The sequence below is a fragment of the Borostomias antarcticus genome (genome assembly GCF_949987555.1).
Source record: "Borostomias antarcticus genome assembly, chromosome: 11".
NCBI lineage: Eukaryota > Metazoa > Chordata > Actinopteri > Stomiiformes > Stomiidae > Borostomias > Borostomias antarcticus.
The window spans coordinates 9,293,491-9,312,923 of record NC_140244.1 but is presented as its reverse complement, the minus strand read 5'-3'; positions in this window follow the sequence as shown (position 1 = coordinate 9,312,923).

The window sequence follows — 19,433 nt, the reverse complement described above, 5'->3', positions numbered from 1 at the left end:
GCATGGAAAGTCAAAATGTTCCTAAGACACCTCTCTCTCACTGAGAAAAGCGTTTTTCAGGCATGGAACACATGTGGTGAAAAGGTGAATAAAAGCAATTCTACCACAATAATCTATGTTCTAATGATGACTCCTATAATGGTGCGTGCTCTTCTACATGGGAGAGACATTCATATTGACCAAAATAACTCGGGGCGCATGGAAAGTCAAAATGTTCCTAAGACACCTCTCTCTCACTGAGAAAAGCGTTCTTCAGGCATGGGAACACAAGAGGTGAAAAGGTGAATAAATGCATTTCTACCACAATAATCTATGTTCTAATGATGACTCCTATAATGGTGCGTGCTCTTCTACATGGGAGAGACATTCATATTGACCAATATAACTCGGGGCGCATGGAAAGTCAAAATGTTCCTAAGACACCTCTCTCTCACTGAGAAAAGCGTTTTTCAGGCATGGAACACAAGAGGTGAAAAGGTGAATAAAAGCATTTCTACCACAATAATCTATGTTCTAATGATGACTCCTATAATGGTGCGTGCTCTTCTACATGGGAGAGACATTCATATTGACCAAAATAACTCGGGGCGCATGGAAAGTCAAAATGTTCCTAAGACACCTCTCTCTCACTGAGAAAAGCGTTCTTCAGGCATGGAAACACAAGAGGTGAAAAGGTGAATAAAAGCATTTCTACCACAATAATCTATGTTCTAATGATGACTCCTATAATGGTGCGTGCTCTTCTACATGGGAGAGACATTCATATTGACCAATATAACTCGGGGCGCATGGAAAGTCAAAATGTTCCTAAGACACCTCTCTCTCACTGAGAAAAGCGTTCTTCAGGCATGGAACACAAGAGGTGAAAAGGTGAATAAAAGCATTTCTACCACAATAATCTATGTTCTAATGATGACTCCTATAATGGTGCGTGCTCTTCTACATGGGAGAGACATTCATATTGACCAAAATAACTCGGGGCGCATGGAAAGTCAAAATGTTCCTAAGACACCTCTCTCTCACTGAGAAAAGCGTTCTTCAGGCATGGAAACACAAGAGGTGAAAAGGTGAATAAAAGCATTTCTACCACAATAATCTATGTTCTAATGATGACTCCTATAATGGTGCGTGCTCTTCTACATGGGAGAGACATTCATATTGACCAATATAACTCGGGGCGCATGGAAAGTCAAAATGTTCCTAAGACACCTTTCTCTCACTGAGAAAAGCGTTCTTCAGGCATGGAAACACAAGAGGTGAAAAGGTGAATAAAAGCATTTCTACCACAATAATCTATGTTCTAATGATGACTCCTATAATGGTGCGTGCTCTTCTACATGGGAGAGACATTCATATTGACCAAAATAACTCGGGGCGCATGGAAAGTCAAAATGTTCCTAAGACACCTCTCTCTCACTGAGAAAAGCGTTCTTCAGGCATGGAAACACAAGAGGTGAAAAGGTGAATAAAAGCATTTCTACCACAATAATCTATGTTCTAATGATGACTCCTATAATGGTGCGTGCTCTTCTACATGGGAGAGACATTCATATTGACCAATATAACTCGGGGCGCATGGAAAGTCAAAATGTTCCTAAGACACCTCTCTCTCACTGAGAAAAGCGTTTTTCAGGCATGGAACACATGTGGTGAAAAGGTGAATAAAAGCAATTCTACCACAATAATCTATGTTCTAATGATGACTCCTATAATGGTGCGTGCTCTTCTACATGGGAGAGACATTCATATTGACCAAAATAACTCGGGGCGCATGGAAAGTCAAAATGTTCCTAAGACACCTCTCTCTCACTGAGAAAAGCGTTCTTCAGGCATGGAAACACAAGAGGTGAAAAGGTGAATAAAAGCATTTCTACCACAATAATCTATGTTCTAATGATGACTCCTATAATGGTGCGTGCTCTTCTACATGGGAGAGACATTCATATTGACCAATATAACTCGGGGCGCATGGAAAGTCAAAATGTTCCTAAGACACCTCTCTCTCACTGAGAAAAGCGTTTTTCAGGCATGGAACACATGTGGTGAAAAGGTGAATAAAAGCAATTCTACCACAATAATCTATGTTCTAATGATGACTCCTATAATGGTGCGTGCTCTTCTACATGGGAGAGACATTCATATTGACCAAAATAACTCGGGGCGCATGGAAAGTCAAAATGTTCCTAAGACACCTCTCTCTCACTGAGAAAAGCGTTCTTCAGGCATGGAAACACAAGAGGTGAAAAGGTGAATAAAAGCATTTCTACCACAATAATCTATGTTCTAATGATGACTCCTATAATGGTGCGTGCTCTTCTACATGGGAGAGACATTCATATTGACCAATATAACTCGGGGCGCATGGAAAGTCAAAATGTTCCTAAGACACCTCTCTCTCACTGAGAAAAGCGTTTTTCAGGCATGGAACACAAGAGGTGAAAAGGTGAATAAAAGCAATTCTACCACAATAATCTATGTTCTAATGATGACTCCTATAATGGTGCGTGCTCTTCTACATGGGAGAGACATTCATATTGACCAAAATAACTCGGGGCGCATGGAAAGTCAAAATGTTCCTAAGACACCTCTCTCTCACTGAGAAAAGCGTTCTTCAGGCATGGAAACACAAGAGGTGAAAAGGTGAATAAAAGCATTTCTACCACAATAATCTATGTTCTAATGATGACTCCTATAATGGTGCGTGCTCTTCTACATGGGAGAGACATTCATATTGACCAAAATAACTCGGGGCGCATGGAAAGTCAAAATGTTCCTAAGACACCTCTCTCTCACTGAGAAAAGCGTTCTTCAGGCATGGAAACACAAGAGGTGAAAAGGTGAATAAAAGCATTTCTACCACAATAATCTATGTTCTAATGATGACTCCTATAATGGTGCGTGCTCTTCTACATGGGAGAGACATTCATATTGACCAAAATAACTCGGGGCGCATGGAAAGTCAAAATGTTCCTAAGACACCTCTCTCTCACTGAGAAAAGCGTTCTTCAGGCATGGAAACACAAGAGGTGAAAAGGTGAATAAAAGCATTTCTACCACAATAATCTATGTTCTAATGATGACTCCTATAATGGTGCGTGCTCTTCTACATGGGAGAGACATTCATATTGACCAATATAACTCGGGGCGCATGGAAAGTCAAAATGTTCCTAAGACACCTCTCTCTCACTGAGAAAAGCGTTCTTCAGGCATGGAAACACAAGAGGTGAAAAGGTGAATAAAAGCATTTCTACCACAATAATCTATGTTCTAATGATGACTCCTATAATGGTGCGTGCTCTTCTACATGGGAGAGACATTCATATTGACCAAAATAACTCGGGGCGCATGGAAAGTCAAAATGTTCCTAAGACACCTCTCTCTCACTGAGAAAAGCGTTCTTCAGGCATGGAAACACAAGAGGTGAAAAGGTGAATAAAAGCATTTCTACCACAATAATCTATGTTCTAATGATGACTCCTATAATGGTGCGTGCTCTTCTACATGGGAGAGACATTCATATTGACCAATATAACTCGGGGCGCATGGAAAGTCAAAATGTTCCTAAGACACCTCTCTCTCACTGAGAAAAGCGTTCTTCAGGCATGGAAACACAAGAGGTGAAAAGGTGAATAAAAGCATTTCTACCACAATAATCTATGTTCTAATGATGACTCCTATAATGGTGCGTGCTCTTCTACATGGGAGAGACATTCATATTGACCAAAATAACTCGGGGCGCATGGAAAGTCAAAATGTTCCTAAGACACCTCTCTCTCACTGAGAAAAGCGTTCTTCAGGCATGGAAACACAAGAGGTGAAAAGGTGAATAAAAGCATTTCTACCACAATAATCTATGTTCTAATGATGACTCCTATAATGGTGCGTGCTCTTCTACATGGGAGAGACATTCATATTGACCAATATAACTCGGGGCGCATGGAAAGTCAAAATGTTCCTAAGACACCTCTCTCTCACTGAGAAAAGCGTTTTTCAGGCATGGAACACATGTGGTGAAAAGGTGAATAAAAGCAATTCTACCACAATAATCTATGTTCTAATGATGACTCCTATAATGGTGCGTGCTCTTCTACATGGGAGAGACATTCATATTGACCAAAATAACTCGGGGCGCATGGAAAGTCAAAATGTTCCTAAGACACCTCTCTCTCACTGAGAAAAGCGTTCTTCAGGCATGGAAACACAAGAGGTGAAAAGGTGAATAAAAGCATTTCTACCACAATAATCTATGTTCTAATGATGACTCCTATAATGGTGCGTGCTCTTCTACATGGGAGAGACATTCATATTGACCAATATAACTCGGGGCGCATGGAAAGTCAAAATGTTCCTAAGACACCTCTCTCTCACTGAGAAAAGCGTTTTTCAGGCATGGAACACATGTGGTGAAAAGGTGAATAAAAGCAATTCTACCACAATAATCTATGTTCTAATGATGACTCCTATAATGGTGCGTGCTCTTCTACATGGGAGAGACATTCATATTGACCAAAATAACTCGGGGCGCATGGAAAGTCAAAATGTTCCTAAGACACCTCTCTCTCACTGAGAAAAGCGTTCTTCAGGCATGGAAACACAAGAGGTGAAAAGGTGAATAAATGCATTTCTACCACAATAATCTATGTTCTAATGATGACTCCTATAATGGTGCGTGCTCTTCTACATGGGAGAGACATTCATATTGACCAATATAACTCGGGGCGCATGGAAAGTCAAAATGTTCCTAAGACACCTCTCTCTCACTGAGAAAAGCGTTTTTCAGGCATGGAACACAAGAGGTGAAAAGGTGAATAAAAGCATTTCTACCACAATAATCTATGTTCTAATGATGACTCCTATAATGGTGCGTGCTCTTCTACATGGGAGAGACATTCATATTGACCAAAATAACTCGGGGCGCATGGAAAGTCAAAATGTTCCTAAGACACCTCTCTCTCACTGAGAAAAGCGTTCTTCAGGCATGGAAACACAAGAGGTGAAAAGGTGAATAAAAGCATTTCTACCACAATAATCTATGTTCTAATGATGACTCCTATAATGGTGCGTGCTCTTCTACATGGGAGAGACATTCATATTGACCAATATAACTCGGGGCGCATGGAAAGTCAAAATGTTCCTAAGACACCTCTCTCTCACTGAGAAAAGCGTTCTTCAGGCATGGAACACAAGAGGTGAAAAGGTGAATAAAAGCATTTCTACCACAATAATCTATGTTCTAATGATGACTCCTATAATGGTGCGTGCTCTTCTACATGGGAGAGACATTCATATTGACCAAAATAACTCGGGGCGCATGGAAAGTCAAAATGTTCCTAAGACACCTCTCTCTCACTGAGAAAAGCGTTCTTCAGGCATGGAAACACAAGAGGTGAAAAGGTGAATAAAAGCATTTCTACCACAATAATCTATGTTCTAATGATGACTCCTATAATGGTGCGTGCTCTTCTACATGGGAGAGACATTCATATTGACCAATATAACTCGGGGCGCATGGAAAGTCAAAATGTTCCTAAGACACCTTTCTCTCACTGAGAAAAGCGTTCTTCAGGCATGGAAACACAAGAGGTGAAAAGGTGAATAAAAGCATTTCTACCACAATAATCTATGTTCTAATGATGACTCCTATAATGGTGCGTGCTCTTCTACATGGGAGAGACATTCATATTGACCAAAATAACTCGGGGCGCATGGAAAGTCAAAATGTTCCTAAGACACCTCTCTCTCACTGAGAAAAGCGTTCTTCAGGCATGGAAACACAAGAGGTGAAAAGGTGAATAAAAGCATTTCTACCACAATAATCTATGTTCTAATGATGACTCCTATAATGGTGCGTGCTCTTCTACATGGGAGAGACATTCATATTGACCAATATAACTCGGGGCGCATGGAAAGTCAAAATGTTCCTAAGACACCTCTCTCTCACTGAGAAAAGCGTTTTTCAGGCATGGAACACATGTGGTGAAAAGGTGAATAAAAGCAATTCTACCACAATAATCTATGTTCTAATGATGACTCCTATAATGGTGCGTGCTCTTCTACATGGGAGAGACATTCATATTGACCAAAATAACTCGGGGCGCATGGAAAGTCAAAATGTTCCTAAGACACCTCTCTCTCACTGAGAAAAGCGTTCTTCAGGCATGGAAACACAAGAGGTGAAAAGGTGAATAAAAGCATTTCTACCACAATAATCTATGTTCTAATGATGACTCCTATAATGGTGCGTGCTCTTCTACATGGGAGAGACATTCATATTGACCAATATAACTCGGGGCGCATGGAAAGTCAAAATGTTCCTAAGACACCTCTCTCTCACTGAGAAAAGCGTTTTTCAGGCATGGAACACATGTGGTGAAAAGGTGAATAAAAGCATTTCTACCACAATAATCTATGTTCTAATGATGACTCCTATAATGGTGCGTGCTCTTCTACATGGGAGAGACATTCATATTGACCAAAATAACTCGGGGCGCATGGAAAGTCAAAATGTTCCTAAGACACCTCTCTCTCACTGAGAAAAGCGTTCTTCAGGCATGGAAACACAAGAGGTGAAAAGGTGAATAAAAGCATTTCTACCACAATAATCTATGTTCTAATGATGACTCCTATAATGGTGCGTGCTCTTCTACATGGGAGAGACATTCATATTGACCAATATAACTCGGGGCGCATGGAAAGTCAAAATGTTCCTAAGACACCTCTCTCTCACTGAGAAAAGCGTTCTTCAGGCATGGAAACACAAGAGGTGAAAAGGTGAATAAAAGCATTTCTACCACAATAATCTATGTTCTAATGATGACTCCTATAATGGTGCGTGCTCTTCTACATGGGAGAGACATTCATATTGACCAAAATAACTCGGGGCGCATGGAAAGTCAAAATGTTCCTAAGACACCTCTCTCTCACTGAGAAAAGCGTTCTTCAGGCATGGAAACACAAGAGGTGAAAAGGTGAATAAAAGCATTTCTACCACAATAATCTATGTTCTAATGATGACTCCTATAATGGTGCGTGCTCTTCTACATGGGAGAGACATTCATATTGACCAATATAACTCGGGGCGCATGGAAAGTCAAAATGTTCCTAAGACACCTCTCTCTCACTGAGAAAAGCGTTCTTCAGGCATGGAAACACAAGAGGTGAAAAGGTGAATAAAAGCATTTCTACCACAATAATCTATGTTCTAATGATGACTCCTATAATGGTGCGTGCTCTTCTACATGGGAGAGACATTCATATTGACCAAAATAACTCGGGGCGCATGGAAAGTCAAAATGTTCCTAAGACACCTCTCTCTCACTGAGAAAAGCGTTCTTCAGGCATGGAAACACAAGAGGTGAAAAGGTGAATAAAAGCATTTCTACCACAATAATCTATGTTCTAATGATGACTCCTATAATGGTGCGTGCTCTTCTACATGGGAGAGACATTCATATTGACCAATATAACTCGGGGCGCATGGAAAGTCAAAATGTTCCTAAGACACCTCTCTCTCACTGAGAAAAGCGTTTTTCAGGCATGGAACACATGTGGTGAAAAGGTGAATAAAAGCAATTCTACCACAATAATCTATGTTCTAATGATGACTCCTATAATGGTGCGTGCTCTTCTTCATGGGAGAGACATTCATATTGACCAAAATAACTCGGGGCGCATGGAAAGTCAAAATGTTCCTAAGACACCTCTCTCTCACTGAGAAAAGCGTTCTTCAGGCATGGAAACACAAGAGGTGAAAAGGTGAATAAAAGCATTTCTACCACAATAATCTATGTTCTAATGATGACTCCTATAATGGTGCGTGCTCTTCTACATGGGAGAGACATTCATATTGACCAATATAACTCGGGGCGCATGGAAACTCAAAATGTTCCTAAGACACCTCTCTCTCACTGAGAAAAGCGTTTTTCAGGCATGGAACACATGTGGTGAAAAGGTGAATAAAAGCAATTCTACCACAATAATCTATGTTCTAATGATGACTCCTATAATGGTGCGTGCTCTTCTACATGGGAGAGACATTCATATTGACCAAAATAACTCGGGGCGCATGGAAAGTCAAAATGTTCCTAAGACACCTCTCTCTCACTGAGAAAAGCGTTCTTCAGGCATGGAAACACAAGAGGTGAAAAGGTGAATAAAAGCATTTCTACCACAATAATCTATGTTCTAATGATGACTCCTATAATGGTGCGTGCTCTTCTACATGGGAGAGACATTCATATTGACCAAAATAACTCGGGGCGCATGGAAAGTCAAAATGTTCCTAAGACACCTCTCTCTCACTGAGAAAAGCGTTTTTCAGGCATGGAACACAAGAGGTGAAAAGGTGAATAAAAGCAATTCTACCACAATAATCTATGTTCTAATGATGACTCCTATAATGGTGCGTGCTCTTCTACATGGGAGAGACATTCATATTGACCAAAATAACTCGGGGCGCATGGAAAGTCAAAATGTTCCTAAGACACCTCTCTCTCACTGAGAAAAGCGTTCTTCAGGCATGGAACACAAGAGGTGAAAAGGTGAATAAAAGCAATTCTACCACAATAATCTATGTTCTAATGATGACTCCTATAATGGTGCGTGCTCTTCGAAATGGGAGAGACATTCATATTGACCAATATAACTCGGGGCGCATGGAAAGTCAAAATGTTCCTAAGACACCTCTCTCTCACTGAGAAAAGCGTTCTTCAGGCATGGAAACACAAGAGGTGAAACGGTGAATAAAAGCAATTCTAATACAATAATCTATGTTCTAATGATGACTCCTATAATGGTGCGTGCTCTTCTACATGGGAGAGACATTCATATTGACCAAAATAACTCGGGGCGCATGGAAAGTCAAAATGTTCCTAAGACACCTCTCTCTCACTGAGAAAAGCGTTCTTCAGGCATGGAAACACAAGAGGTGAAAAGGTGAATAAAAGCATTTCTACCACAATAATCTATGTTCTAATGATGACTCCTATAATGGTGCGTGCTCTTCTACATGGGAGAGACATTCATATTGACCAATATAACTCGGGGCGCATGGAAAGTCAAAATGTTCCTAAGACACCTCTCTCTCACTGAGAAAAGCGTTTTTCAGGCATGGAACACATGTGGTGAAAAGGTGAATAAAAGCAATTCTACCACAATAATCTATGTTCTAATGATGACTCCTATAATGGTGCGTGCTCTTCTACATGGGAGAGACATTCATATTGACCAAAATAACTCGGGGCGCATGGAAAGTCAAAATGTTCCTAAGACACCTCTCTCTCACTGAGAAAAGCGTTCTTCAGGTATGGAAACACAAGAGGTGAAAAGGTGAATAAATGCATTTCTACCACAATAATCTATGTTCTAATGATGACTCCTATAATGGTGCGTGCTCTTCTACATGGGAGAGACATTCATATTGACCAAAATAACTCGGGGCGCATGGAAAGTCAAAATGTTCCTAAGACACCTCTCTCTCACTGAGAAAAGCGTTCTTCAGGCATGGAAACACAAGAGGTGAAAAGGTGAATAAAAGCATTTCTACCACAATAATCTATGTTCTAATGATGACTCCTATAATGGTGCGTGCTCTTCTACATGGGAGAGACATTCATATTGACCAATATAACTCGGGGCGCATGGAAAGTCAAAATGTTCCTAAGACACCTCTCTCTCACTGAGAAAAGCGTTCTTCAGGCATGGAACACAAGAGGTGAAAAGGTGAATAAAAGCATTTCTACCACAATAATCTATGTTCTAATGATGACTCCTATAATGGTGCGTGCTCTTCTACATGGGAGAGACATTCATATTGACCAAAATAACTCGGGGCGCATGGAAAGTCAAAATGTTCCTAAGACACCTCTCTCTCACTGAGAAAAGCGTTCTTCAGGCATGGAAACACAAGAGGTGAAAAGGTGAATAAAAGCATTTCTACCACAATAATCTATGTTCTAATGATGACTCCTATAATGGTGCGTGCTCTTCTACATGGGAGAGACATTCATATTGACCAATATAACTCGGGGCGCATGGAAAGTCAAAATGTTCCTAAGACACCTCTCTCTCACTGAGAAAAGCGTTCTTCAGGCATGGAAACACAAGAGGTGAAAAGGTGAATAAAAGCATTTCTACCACAATAATCTATGTTCTAATGATGACTCCTATAATGGTGCGTGCTCTTCTACATGGGAGAGACATTCATATTGACCAAAATAACTCGGGGCGCATGGAAAGTCAAAATGTTCCTAAGACACCTCTCTCTCACTGAGAAAAGCGTTCTTCAGGTATGGAAACACAAGAGGTGAAAAGGTGAATAAAAGCATTTCTACCACAATAATCTATGTTCTAATGATGACTCCTATAATGGTGCGTGCTCTTCTACATGGGAGAGACATTCATATTGACCAATATAACTCGGGGCGCATGGAAAGTCAAAATGTTCCTAAGACACCTCTCTCTCACTGAGAAAAGCGTTTTTCAGGCATGGAACACATGTGGTGAAAAGGTGAATAAAAGCAATTCTACCACAATAATCTATGTTCTAATGATGACTCCTATAATGGTGCGTGCTCTTCTACATGGGAGAGACATTCATATTGACCAATATAACTCGGGGCGCATGAAAAGTCAAAATGTTCCTAAGACACCTCTCTCTCACTGAGAAAAGCGTTTTTCAGGCATGGAACACAAGAGGTGAAAAGGTGAATAAAAGCAATTCTACCACAATAATCTATGTTCTAATGATGACTCCTATTATGGTGCGTGCTCTTCTACATGGGAGAGACATTCATATTGACCAAAATAACTCGGGGCGCATGGAAAGTCAAAATGTTCCTAAGACACCTCTCTCTCACTGAGAAAAGCGTTCTTCAGGCATGGAAACACAAGAGGTGAAAAGGTGAATAAAAGCATTTCTACCACAATAATCTATGTTCTAATGATGACTCCTATAATGGTGCGTGCTCTTCTACATGGGAGAGACATTCATATTGACCAATATAACTCGGGGCGCATGGAAAGTCAAAATGTTCCTAAGACACCTCTCTCTCACTGAGAAAAGCGTTTTTCAGGCATGGAACACATGTGGTGAAAAGGTGAATAAAAGCAATTATACCACAATGATGACAACATGGTGCGTGCTCTTCTACATGGGAGAGACATTCATATTGACCAAAATAACTCGGGGCGCATGGAAAGTCAAAATGTTCCTAAGACACCTCTCTCTCACTGAGAAAAGCGTTCTTCAGGCATGGAAACACAAGAGGTGAAAAGGTGAATAAATGCATTTCTACCACAATAATCTATGTTCTAATGATGACTCCTATAATGGTGCGTGCTCTTCTACATGGGAGAGACATTCATATTGACCAAAATAACTCGGGGCGCATGGAAAGTCAAAATGTTCCTAAGACACCTCTCTCTCACTGAGAAAAGCGTTCTTCAGGCATGGAAACACAAGAGATGAAAAGGTGAATAAAAGCATTTCTACCACAATAATCTATGTTCTAATGATGACTCCTATAATGGTGCGTGCTCTTCTACATGGGAGAGACATTCATATTGACCAAAATAACTCGGGGCGCATGGAAAGTCAAAATGTTCCTAAGACACCTCTCTCTCACTGAGAAAAGCGTTCTTCAGGCATGGAAACACAAGAGATGAAAAGGTGAATAAAAGCATTTCTACCACAATAATCTATGTTCTAATGATGACTCCTATAATGGTGCGTGCTCTTCTACATGGGAGAGACATTCATATTGACCAAAATAACTCGGGGCGCATGGAAAGTCAAAATGTTCCTAAGACACCTCTCTCTCACTGAGAAAAGCGTTCTTCAGGCATGGAAACACAAGAGATGAAAAGGTGAATAAAAGCATTTCTACCACAATAATCTATGTTCTAATGATGACTCCTATAATGGTGCGTGCTCTTCTACATGGGAGAGACATTCATATTGACCAAAATAACTCGGGGCGCATGGAAAGTCAAAATGTTCCTAAGACACCTCTCTCTCACTGAGAAAAGCGTTCTTCAGGCATGGAAACACAAGAGGTGAAAAGGTGAATAAAAGCATTTCTACCACAATAATCTATGTTCTAATGATGACTCCTATAATGGTGCGTGCTCTTCTACATGGGAGAGACATTCATATTGACCAATATAACTCGGGGCGCATGGAAAGTCAAAATGTTCCTAAGACACCTCTCTCTCACTGAGAAAAGCGTTTTTCAGGCATGGAACACATGTGGTGAAAAGGTGAATAAAAGCAATTCTACCACAATAATCTATGTTCTAATGATGACTCCTATAATGGTGCGTGCTCTTCTACATGGGAGAGACATTCATATTGACCAAAATAACTCGGGGCGCATGGAAAGTCAAAATGTTCCTAAGACACCTCTCTCTCACTGAGAAAAGCGTTCTTCAGGCATGGAAACACAAGAGGTGAAAAGGTGAATAAAAGCATTTCTACCACAATAATCTATGTTCTAATGATGACTCCTATAATGGTGCGTGCTCTTCTACATGGGAGAGACATTCATATTGACCAAAATAACTCGGGGCGCATGGAAAGTCAAAATGTTCCTAAGACACCTCTCTCTCACTGAGAAAAGCGTTCTTCAGGCATGGAAACACAAGAGGTGAAAAGGTGAATAAAAGCATTTCTACCACAATAATCTATGTTCTAATGATGACTCCTATAATGGTGCGTGCTCTTCTACATGGGAGAGACATTCATATTGACCAATATAACTCGGGGCGCATGGAAAGTCAAAATGTTCCTAAGACACCTCTCTCTCACTGAGAAAAGCGTTTTTCAGGCATGGAACACATGTGGTGAAAAGGTGAATAAAAGCAATTCTACCACAATAATCTATGTTCTAATGATGACTCCTATAATGGTGCGTGCTCTTCTACATGGGAGAGACATTCATATTGACCAAAATAACTCGGGGCGCATGGAAAGTCAAAATGTTCCTAAGACACCTCTCTCTCACTGAGAAAAGCGTTCTTCAGGCATGGAAACACAAGAGGTGAAAAGGTGAATAAAAGCATTTCTACCACAATAATCTATGTTCTAATGATGACTCCTATAATGGTGCGTGCTCTTCTACATGGGAGAGACATTCATATTGACCAAAATAACTCGGGGCGCATGGAAAGTCAAAATGTTCCTAAGACACCTCTCTCTCACTGAGAAAAGCGTTCTTCAGGCATGGAAACACAAGAGGTGAAAAGGTGAATAAAAGCATTTCTACCACAATAATCTATGTTCTAATGATGACTCCTATAATGGTGCGTGCTCTTCTACATGGGAGAGACATTCATATTGACCAATATAACTCGGGGCGCATGGAAAGTCAAAATGTTCCTAAGACACCTCTCTCTCACTGAGAAAAGCGTTCTTCAGGCATGGAACACAAGAGGTGAAAAGGTGAATAAAAGCATTTCTACCACAATAATCTATGTTCTAATGATGACTCCTATAATGGTGCGTGCTCTTCTACATGGGAGAGACATTCATATTGACCAAAATAACTCGGGGCGCATGGAAAGTCAAAATGTTCCTAAGACACCTCTCTCTCACTGAGAAAAGCGTTTTTCAGGCATGGAACACATGTGGTGAAAAGGTGAATAAAAGCAATTCTACCACAATAATCTATGTTCTAATGATGACTCCTATAATGGTGCGTGCTCTTCTACATGGGAGAGACATTCATATTGACCAAAATAACTCGGGGCGCATGGAAAGTCAAAATGTTCCTAAGACACCTCTCTCTCACTGAGAAAAGCGTTCTTCAGGCATGGAAACACAAGAGGTGAAAAGGTGAATAAAAGCATTTCTACCACAATAATCTATGTTCTAATGATGACTCCTATAATGGTGCGTGCTCTTCTACATGGGAGAGACATTCATATTGACCAAAATAACTCGGGGCGCATGGAAAGTCAAAATGTTCCTAAGACACCTCTCTCTCACTGAGAAAAGCGTTCTTCAGGCATGGAAACACAAGAGGTGAAAAGGTGAATAAAAGCATTTCTACCACAATAATCTATGTTCTAATGATGACTCCTATAATGGTGCGTGCTCTTCTACATGGGAGAGACATTCATATTGACCAATATAACTCGGGGCGCATGGAAAGTCAAAATGTTCCTAAGACACCTCTCTCTCACTGAGAAAAGCGTTTTTCAGGCATGGAACACATGTGGTGAAAAGGTGAATAAAAGCAATTCTACCACAATAATCTATGTTCTAATGATGACTCCTATAATGGTGCGTGCTCTTCTACATGGGAGAGACATTCATATTGACCAAAATAACTCGGGGCGCATGGAAAGTCAAAATGTTCCTAAGACACCTCTCTCTCACTGAGAAAAGCGTTCTTCAGGCATGGAAACACAAGAGGTGAAAAGGTGAATAAAAGCATTTCTACCACAATAATCTATGTTCTAATGATGACTCCTATAATGGTGCGTGCTCTTCTACATGGGAGAGACATTCATATTGACCAAAATAACTCGGGGCGCATGGAAAGTCAAAATGTTCCTAAGACACCTCTCTCTCACTGAGAAAAGCGTTCTTCAGGCATGGAAACACAAGAGGTGAAAAGGTGAATAAAAGCATTTCTACCACAATAATCTATGTTCTAATGATGACTCCTATAATGGTGCGTGCTCTTCTACATGGGAGAGACATTCATATTGACCAATATAACTCGGGGCGCATGGAAAGTCAAAATGTTCCTAAGACACCTCTCTCTCACTGAGAAAAGCGTTTTTCAGGCATGGAACACAAGAGGTGAAAAGGTGAATAAAAGCAATTCTACCACAATAATCTATGTTCTAATGATGACTCCTATAATGGTGCGTGCTCTTCTACATGGGAGAGACATTCATATTGACCAAAATAACTCGGGGCGCATGGAAAGTCAAAATGTTCCTAAGACACCTCTCTCTCACTGAGAAAAGCGTTCTTCAGGCATGGAAACACAAGAGGTGAAAAGGTGAATAAAAGCATTTCTACCACAATAATCTATGTTCTAATGATGACTCCTATAATGGTGCGTGCTCTTCTACATGGGAGAGACATTCATATTGACCAAAATAACTCGGGGCGCATGGAAAGTCAAAATGTTCCTAAGACACCTCTCTCTCACTGAGAAAAGCGTTCTTCAGGCATGGAAACACAAGAGGTGAAAAGGTGAATAAAAGCATTTCTACCACAATAATCTATGTTCTAATGATGACTCCTATAATGGTGCGTGCTCTTCTACATGGGAGAGACATTCATATTGACCAAAATAACTCGGGGCGCATGGAAAGTCAAAATGTTCCTAAGACACCTCTCTCTCACTGAGAAAAGCGTTCTTCAGGCATGGAAACACAAGAGGTGAAAAGGTGAATAAAAGCATTTCTACCACAATAATCTATGTTCTAATGATGACTCCTATAATGGTGCGTGCTCTTCTACATGGGAGAGACATTCATATTGACCAATATAACTCGGGGCGCATGGAAAGTCAAAATGTTCCTAAGACACCTCTCTCTCACTGAGAAAAGCGTTCTTCAGGCATGGAAACACAAGAGGTGAAAAGGTGAATAAAAGCATTTCTACCACAATAATCTATGTTCTAATGATGACTCCTATAATGGTGCGTGCTCTTCTACATGGGAGAGACATTCATATTGACCAAAATAACTCGGGGCGCATGGAAAGTCAAAATGTTCCTAAGACACCTCTCTCTCACTGAGAAAAGCGTTCTTCAGGCATGGAAACACAAGAGGTGAAAAGGTGAATAAAAGCATTTCTACCACAATAATCTATGTTCTAATGATGACTCCTATAATGGTGCGTGCTCTTCTACATGGGAGAGACATTCATATTGACCAATATAACTCGGGGCGCATGGAAAGTCAAAATGTTCCTAAGACACCTCTCTCTCACTGAGAAAAGCGTTTTTCAGGCATGGAACACATGTGGTGAAAAGGTGAATAAAAGCAATTCTACCACAATAATCTATGTTCTAATGATGACTCCTATAATGGTGCGTGCTCTTCTACATGGGAGAGACATTCATATTGACCAAAATAACTCGGGGCGCATGGAAAGTCAAAATGTTCCTAAGACACCTCTCTCTCACTGAGAAAAGCGTTCTTCAGGCATGGAAACACAAGAGGTGAAAAGGTGAATAAAAGCATTTCTACCACAATAATCTATGTTCTAATGATGACTCCTATAATGGTGCGTGCTCTTCTACATGGGAGAGACATTCATATTGACCAATATAACTCGGGGCGCATGGAAAGTCAAAATGTTCCTAAGACACCTCTCTCTCACTGAGAAAAGCGTTTTTCAGGCATGGAACACATGTGGTGAAAAGGTGAATAAAAGCAATTCTACCACAATAATCTATGTTCTAATGATGACTCCTATAATGGTGCGTGCTCTTCTACATGGGAGAGACATTCATATTGACCAAAATAACTCGGGGCGCATGGAAAGTCAAAATGTTCCTAAGACACCTCTCTCTCACTGAGAAAAGCGTTCTTCAGGCATGGAAACACAAGAGGTGAAAAGGTGAATAAAAGCATTTCTACCACAATAATCTATGTTCTAATGATGACTCCTATAATGGTGCGTGCTCTTCTACATGGGAGAGACATTCATATTGACCAATATAACTCGGGGCGCATGGAAAGTCAAAATGTTCCTAAGACACCTCTCTCTCACTGAGAAAAGCGTTTTTCAGGCATGGAACACAAGAGGTGAAAAGGTGAATAAAAGCAATTCTACCACAATAATCTATGTTCTAATGATGACTCCTATAATGGTGCGTGCTCTTCTACATGGGAGAGACATTCATATTGACCAAAATAACTCGGGGCGCATGGAAAGTCAAAATGTTCCTAAGACACCTCTCTCTCACTGAGAAAAGCGTTCTTCAGGCATGGAAACACAAGAGGTGAAAAGGTGAATAAAAGCATTTCTACCACAATAATCTATGTTCTAATGATGACTCCTATAATGGTGCGTGCTCTTCTACATGGGAGAGACATTCATATTGACCAAAATAACTCGGGGCGCATGGAAAGTCAAAATGTTCCTAAGACACCTCTCTCTCACTGAGAAAAGCGTTCTTCAGGCATGGAAACACAAGAGGTGAAAAGGTGAATAAAAGCATTTCTACCACAATAATCTATGTTCTAATGATGACTCCTATAATGGTGCGTGCTCTTCTACATGGGAGAGACATTCATATTGACCAAAATAACTCGGGGCGCATGGAAAGTCAAAATGTTCCTAAGACACCTCTCTCTCACTGAGAAAAGCGTTCTTCAGGCATGGAAACACAAGAGGTGAAAAGGTGAATAAAAGCATTTCTACCACAATAATCTATGTTCTAATGATGACTCCTATAATGGTGCGTGCTCTTCTACATGGGAGAGACATTCATATTGACCAATATAACTCGGGGCGCATGGAAAGTCAAAATGTTCCTAAGACACCTCTCTCTCACTGAGAAAAGCGTTCTTCAGGCATGGAAACACAAGAGGTGAAAAGGTGAATAAAAGCATTTCTACCACAATAATCTATGTTCTAATGATGACTCCTATAATGGTGCGTGCTCTTCTACATGGGAGAGACATTCATATTGACCAAAATAACTCGGGGCGCATGGAAAGTCAAAATGTTCCTAAGACACCTCTCTCTCACTGAGAAAAGCGTTCTTCAGGCATGGAAACACAAGAGGTGAAAAGGTGAATAAAAGCATTTCTACCACAATAATCTATGTTCTAATGATGACTCCTATAATGGTGCGTGCTCTTCTACATGGGAGAGACATTCATATTGACCAATATAACTCGGGGCGCATGGAAAGTCAAAATGTTCCTAAGACACCTCTCTCTCACTGAGAAAAGCGTTTTTCAGGCATGGAACACATGTGGTGAAAAGGTGAATAAAAGCAATTCTACCACAATAATCTATGTTCTAATGATGACTCCTATAATGGTGCGTGCTCTTCTACATGGGAGAGACATTCATATTGACCAAAATAACTCGGGGCGCATGGAAAGTCAAAATGTTCCTAAGACACCTCTCTCTCACTGAGAAAAGCGTTCTTCAGGCATGGAAACACAAGAGGTGAAAAGGTGAATAAAAGCATTTCTACCACAATAATCTATGTTCTAATGATGACTCCTATAATGGTGCGTGCTCTTCTACATGGGAGAGACATTCATATTGACCAATATAACTCGGGGCGCATGGAAAGTCAAAATGTTCCTAAGACACCTCTCTCTCACTGAGAAAAGCGTTTTTCAGGCATGGAACACATGTGGTGAAAAGGTGAATAAAAGCAATTCTACCACAATAATCTATGTTCTAATGATGACTCCTATAATGGTGCGTGCTCTTCTACATGGGAGAGACATTCATATTGACCAAAATAACTCGGGGCGCATGGAAAGTCAAAATGTTCCTAAGACACCTCTCTCTCACTGAGAAAAGCGTTCTTCAGGCATGGAAACACAAGAGGTGAAAAGGTGAATAAATGCATTTCTACCACAATAATCTATGTTCTAATGATGACTCCTATAATGGTGCGTGCTCTTCTACATGGGAGAGACATTCATATTGACCAATATAACTCGGGGCGCATGGAAAGTCAAAATGTTCCTAAGACACCTCTCTCTCACTGAGAAAAGCGTTTTTCAGGCATGGAACACAAGAGGTGAAAAGGTGAATAAAAGCATTTCTACCACAATAATCTATGTTCTAATGATGACTCCTATAATGGTGCGTGCTCTTCTACATGGGAGAGACATTCATATTGACCAAAATAACTCGGGGCGCATGGAAAGTCAAAATGTTCCTAAGACACCTCTCTCTCACTGAGAAAAGCGTTCTTCAGGCATGGAAACACAAGAGGTGAAAAGGTGAATAAAAGCATTTCTACCACAATAATCTATGTTCTAATGATGACTCCTATAATGGTGCGTGCTCTTCTACATGGGAGAGACATTCATATTGACCAAAATAACTCGGGGCGCATGGAAAGTCAAAATGTTCCTAAGACACCTCTCTCTCACTGAGAAAAGCGTTCTTCAGGCATGGAAACACAAGAGGTGAAAAGGTGAATAAAAGCATTTCTACCACAATAATCTATGTTCTAATGATGACTCCTATAATGGTGCGTGCTCTTCTACATGGGAGAGACATTCATATTGACCAAAATAACTCGGGGCGCATGGAAAGTCAAAATGTTCCTAAGACACCTCTCTCTCACTGAGAAAAGCGTTCTTCAGGCATGGAAACACAAGAGGTGAAAAGGTGAATAAAAGCATTTCTACCACAATAATCTATGTTCTAATGATGACTCCTATAATGGTGCGTGCTCTTCTACATGGGAGAGACATTCATATTG